General features: G+C 48.2%; 1 non-coding gene across 1 annotated transcript; it reads left to right on the forward strand.

Moving 5' to 3' along the window:
• The first annotated feature begins 1,813 nt into the window (after nucleotides 1-1,813).
• TRNAG-CCC (transfer RNA glycine (anticodon CCC)) lies at nucleotides 1,814-1,886 on the forward strand. Its single transcript has one exon. It is a non-coding gene; the product is annotated as a tRNA-Gly (tRNA).
• The last annotated feature ends 3,858 nt before the right edge of the window (nucleotides 1,887-5,744 follow it).

Below are 5,744 nucleotides of genomic sequence, written 5' to 3' on the forward strand. Positions count from 1 at the left end.
GACAGCAATGATGATCGTGACTATCATTTTCTAGGGATGAGGTTTCCTCAGTCTGGTATTCTCCATGTTTTGTTGAGCGACATTGCTCTGAGGCAGGAGTGGGCCTGGATTCCTGTTGGAGGCTAATGGGAGGGAAAGCAGAGGCTGAGATGGATGGGCGTCTGGATTACGCCCTGATCTCAGGCGTAATGACACTTGCCCTCACCTTAGAGGCAGGAGACACAAAGGCCTTGGGGTTTCCAGCTGGCAGTGTCTGCAGAGATCTCTGTGGCCATCCCTCTGCCTCCAGGCAGCCCTTTTGTATATCCTCTGCTAGGACGAGGCCTTGAAGAGCTGGGTGACAGCGTGTGGCTGCTAAGAAGCTTTATGGTGCCTCATACTAGCTGTGGGAACAGCTATTCTATTTTGGGACCCACAAAGGTCAAAGTCAATCCCTGCCTGCAGGAATGACAAGACGCGTGTGGAAAGCAGCTGGGTTCCCCAGCCTCCTGGGTCCCACTAACCGCGAGGCACGAACCTTGAACCCATCAAGCACAGGGGTTGACATAAACTCCAGGGCTGAGCCCCAAGGCACTGCTCTGTGTGGAATCCCCAGTGAGCCCCAAATGGAGAGAAATACAACTTCTCACAGCTCATTCTGGGCCCTGTCCGCCTCCCCCTTCTCCATCACTCAGCCAGGGGAAGAGCGTAGCTAACAGTTGAATACAGTAGCAGTTTAAAACCACCCTGCCTGCTTGCCCAGGCTGCTGTTGGCTCTGGCGGGCCTGGGCTCCCCACCCAGCCTGATACTGGCAGTGGAAACTGACTCACAAAACACCCTGTAAAAGAAGCCCCAGGGGCCAGTGGGCCAGGACCATGACCGGGGCCACGTCCTGCCCGAACACCTTCTGGCTTTCACCGGAGCTTGGTTTTGCTTCACCCCATTCCCCGGGAGCCTTGTATATTTATGGTGGCCCAGCTGGTCTACTTGACTCTCAGGTAGAGCGATCTCAGGGTGCTGATGGAGATCCTACCCAGACAATGGGCAGAGAAAAGCCAGCTGAGGTGGACAGGAAAGGGCACCCTTGGGATCGAAGCCATGGGTTTCAATCCCGGGCCTGCTGCCTCCTGGCCATGACCCAGGAAATCAATGGTCTTCAAACTCTGGTGCCTGAGCAGCAGCATCTGTATTGCTTAGGAACTTCCTGAAACACCAGTCCACAGGCCCCACTCCAGACCCACTGAGTCAGAAACTTAAGCTGGAGCCCTGCCATCCGAGTTTTAACAAGCCCTCCAAGTGACGCCGGTACTCGCTGAAGCTCCAACCACTCTCTTAACTCATTTCCCTTGTCTGAGACTCACTTTCCTAGTCTGGAAGATGGGAAGAAGACATATGTTTTCCAGGTGTTGTATTTAACGAGATTATAGGACATGACAGGCAAGCATCACCTTGTCACAGAGAAGACGCCCGCAAGCATTGCTGCTGGAGGGCTGGGGATGCGGAATATTGCTGGCATCCGAGCCCCCATCCACACTTGATGCAGGAGGCTGCCTCTCACTTGCCCTTGGCTCTGAGGGATTCTCAAGTCAGACCTCATCTCACGAATCATCAGCGGGACTGAGTGAACAGGTGACACCAGAGGTCTAGCAAAGTTACAGGCCGGAAGGAACAAGAAGGGAGAAGAAGAGGCACGATGGAGTTAGAGATCAAAAGAGAACAAGAGAAGGTGCGAGTGAAAAAGAGAAGCTGTGCTGGTAAGTGTGAGGTGTCACACTCATTTGGTTGGCTTTGGTGCCAGTGATCACTCATTTGGAAAAATACTTGTGGGGAACTTCCCTGGTGGTCCAATGGCTAAGACTCTGCACTCCCAATGCAGGCACCCCGGGTTCGATTCCTGGTCAGGGAACTGGATCCCACATGCCACAGTTAAAGCTCCTGAATGCTCCAATGACCATCGATGATCCTGTGTGCTGCAACTAAGACCTGGCTCAGCCAATAAAAAACATTTTTAGAAAAGAAAAAGAAAAACACTTGTGGTCCTAGAGTTGTCACCAAGGAGAAAGGCCTCGTGTATCATTGCCTTCACACAACCCAGCGTGTACCCCATCCTGCCACAGTCTCCCATGTTGCCTGCCGCTGGGTTGAAAGACCCTGCTCCCCATCTTTGTCATCAGGAAAGTGCTTACTAAGCATCTTCTCTATGCAGGATGCCAACGAGGTATTTTTTAAGGGAGGTGACATGTTCTCTGCCCTCTAAGGGATTACTTGTCTAGTAACTTCAGAAGAAAAATATGTTCTGGCATCGAAGAGGACCCGTAGCCCTAACCAGAAGCTGCACTGGCCACAGAGTGTCTGTTGGGTTGGGTGTGGTCCTGCAGGACTGCCTTTATGTATCTGTGAGAAAGAAAGTGAGAGAGAGGAGGAGAGAAGGGAGTGGGTGCAGACCCCACCTCTCCTGGAAGACCATGTGACATGCCTGTTTCTCTTATGCTTCAGTACCTGGTGCTAGTGGTAAAGAACCCGCCTGCCAATGCAGGAGACGCAAGAGCTGTAAGTTTGATCCCTGGGTCAGGAAGACCTCCTAGAGGAGGGCATGGCAACCCACTCCAGTACTCTTGCCTGGAGAATCCCACAGACAGAGGAGCCTGGTGGGCCACAGTCCATGGGGTCGCAAAGAGTCGGACATGACTGAAGCGACTTAGCACACACACACCCCTGGTTCTCCCAGACATCAGGTAACAACCACATTTCAGAGGCAATGGGAATCCAGAATCCTAGGATGCCAGGGCAGGCAAGCAACTTACATCTTTGTCTATCCATCCTTTTGCCTCTAGGCAGGACAGTCATCAGATAATCCTAAGAGAGAACTGTCCATTCTTTTTGATAATGTTCTCCATAACCTTCTGAGTTTGAGTGGTCCATGTTACCAAAAAATAATCATAAAAGTTGCTGGTATTTTTAATCCACTGAGCTATGTGTATGGTCTTGCATACACATAACCTTTTGTTTTCACCATTGCACTGAAGAGTGGAGCTATTCATCTTTGTTTTTCTTAGTGAGAAAAACTAAAGCTGAGAGGGGTCACATTACCTGCCCTAGGGCACATGAGAAGGAGTAGGTTCAGAGTTTGAACCTGGTTCTCTCTAATTCCAATGCTCTTTCCACAGTATTGCCCAACTGTAAAACTTTCCCTGTCTTATCACTCATGAATTCATTCAGTTACCATATATTTTTGAGCACCTGCTTTATGCCAAGCATTATGCCAGCAGAACAGCTAAATGGAATTCCTTCTATTTTTTTTATAAGCTAACTCTTATTTACCCTTGTTATTAGGGAAAAAGATGCAGGTTGATCAACAAGTGATTATTTCGGGGCGGTGGGCGGTGAGTCAAACATGCTGCTGTTGTTGTTCAGTGGCTAAGTCCTGTCCAACTCTTTGTGACCCCATGGACTGCAGCACACCAGGCTCCTCTGTCCTCCACTATCTATCTCCCAGAGTTTGCTCAAATCCATGTCCATTGAGTTGGTGATGCTATCTAACCATTTCATCCTCTGCCACCCCCTTCTCCTTTTGCCTTCAATCTTCCCCAGCAAACATGGGAACACGACAAATCCAAATAAGGTGCTTTGGGCCCTTACTTCTCTCTTGCTTATTGTTCCCACACAGCTTTCCACCAGTTTGGGAGGCAGATCAGAGTTATTTATGAATAGAAGGGGGAACCATGGGAAGGTCTTCAAGGGCAAGGATGAGAGGGTCCTGTACAGAGCATACTCCTAGTGTTTGGAAGTGAGATGGTTGTCTCAGTTCAGTCAGTTCAGTTACTCAATCATGTCAGACTCTTTGCAACTCCGTGGATTGCAGCACGCCAGGCTTCCCTGTCCATCACCAACTCCCAGAGGTTGCTCAAACTCATGTCCTTTGAGTAGATGGTGCCATCCAGCCATCTCATCCTCTGTCAACCCCTTCTCTCGCCTTCAATCTTTCCCAGCATCAGGGTCTTCTTAAATGAGTCAGTTCTTTGCATCAGGTGGCCAAAGTATTGCAACTTCAGCTTCAGCATCAGTTCTTCCAATGAATATTTAGGACTGATTTCCTTTAGGATGGACTAGTTGGATCTCCTTGCAGTCCAAGGGACGCTCAAGTGTCTTTTCCAACACCACAGTTTAAAAGCATCAATTCTTCGGCACTCAGCTTTCTTTATAGTCCAACTCTCGCATCCATACATGACTACTGGAAAAATCATAGCTTTGACTACATGGACCTTTGTAGGCAAAATAATGTCTCTGCTTTTTAATATGCTGTATAAGTTTGTCATAGCTTTTTTATGCCAAGGAGCAAGTGTCTTTTAATTTCCTGGCTGCAGTCACCATCTGCAGTGATTTTGGAACCCCCAAAAATAAAGTCTGTCACTGTTTTCATTGTTTCTCCATCTATTTATCATGAAGTGATGGGACTGATGCTAAAGCTGAAACTCCAACACTTTGGCCACCTCATACGAAGAGTTGACTCATTGGAAAAGATTCTGGGGCAGGAGGAGAAGGGGACGACAGAGGATGAGATGGCTGGATGGCATCACCAACTCGATGGACATGAGTTTGGGTGAACTCCGGGAGTTAGTGATGGACAGGGAGGCCTGGCGTGCTGCAATTCATGGGATCACAAAGAGTCCGACATGACTGAGTGACTGAACTGAACTGAACTGAACTGATGGGACCAGATGCCATGATCTTAGTTTTCTGAATGTTGAGTTTTAAGCCAGCTTTTTCACTCCCCTCTTTCACTTTCATCAAGAGCCTCTTTAGTTCTTCTTCACTTTCTGCTTTAAGGGTGGTGATCTGTGATTCTGAGGTTATTGATATTTCTCCTGGCAGTCTTGATTCCAGCTTGTGCTTCATCCAGCCTGGCATTTCACATGATGTACTCTGCATATAAGTTAAATAAGCAGGGTGACAATATACAGCCCAGATGTACTCCTTTCCCAATGTGGAACCAGTCTGTTGTTCCATGTCCAGTTCTAACTAACTGTTGCTTCTTGACCTGGATACAGATTTCTCAAGAGGCAGGTCAGGTGGTCTGGTATTCCCATCTGTTTCAGAATTTTCCACAGTTTGTTGTGATTCACACAGTCAAAGGCTTTGGTGTAGTTAATAAAGCAGAAGTAGATGTTTTTCTGGAACTCTCTTGCTTTTTCTATGATCCAGCGGATGTTGACAATTTGAGCTCTTGTTCTTCTGCCTTTTCTAAATCCAGCTTGAACATGTGGAACATCTGGATGGTTATCCAAGTTTATCTAAATATTCCTCAGTTAGCAGGTGTTCCCAATCCCTTCCCTCTCTAGATCCTGCAAAAGAAAGACAGAGAGAAAGATGGGGAGAGTTTGTTCTGAGATGGACTGGAACTTCCACAAGGGCCATCAATGTCTGCCTGCACTCACTGGTCTCTTGGTGCTGGAGACAAGTGACAGCTTTCCCTGATACCTGCTGCCAATCCAAGTTTGCACTTCCCTGGCACCACCCCATAGGGATTGTCCTTGACCTTCGAGAGACTCTAAGGTCTTCTTGGTCACCTTGGGTAAAAATAAGTAAATCAAGAGGAGACAGCATGGCAGATTTGTCCCCCTTAATGCAAAAAGAGCTATACCTATAGGCCTTGTAGAGAAGACTTCAAATATGCCATTGTTATGGAACAGGCTGCTTGGGCATGGGCAGTTTCAGAGGCTTTTGGAGTTGGTGGAGAAGAGGGTCCTGGGAGCCCCATTTGGGT

The sequence above is a fragment of the Budorcas taxicolor genome, chromosome 15, assembly GCF_023091745.1.
Source record: "Budorcas taxicolor isolate Tak-1 chromosome 15, Takin1.1, whole genome shotgun sequence".
In the NCBI taxonomy this organism is placed as follows: Eukaryota; Metazoa; Chordata; class Mammalia; order Artiodactyla; family Bovidae; genus Budorcas; species Budorcas taxicolor.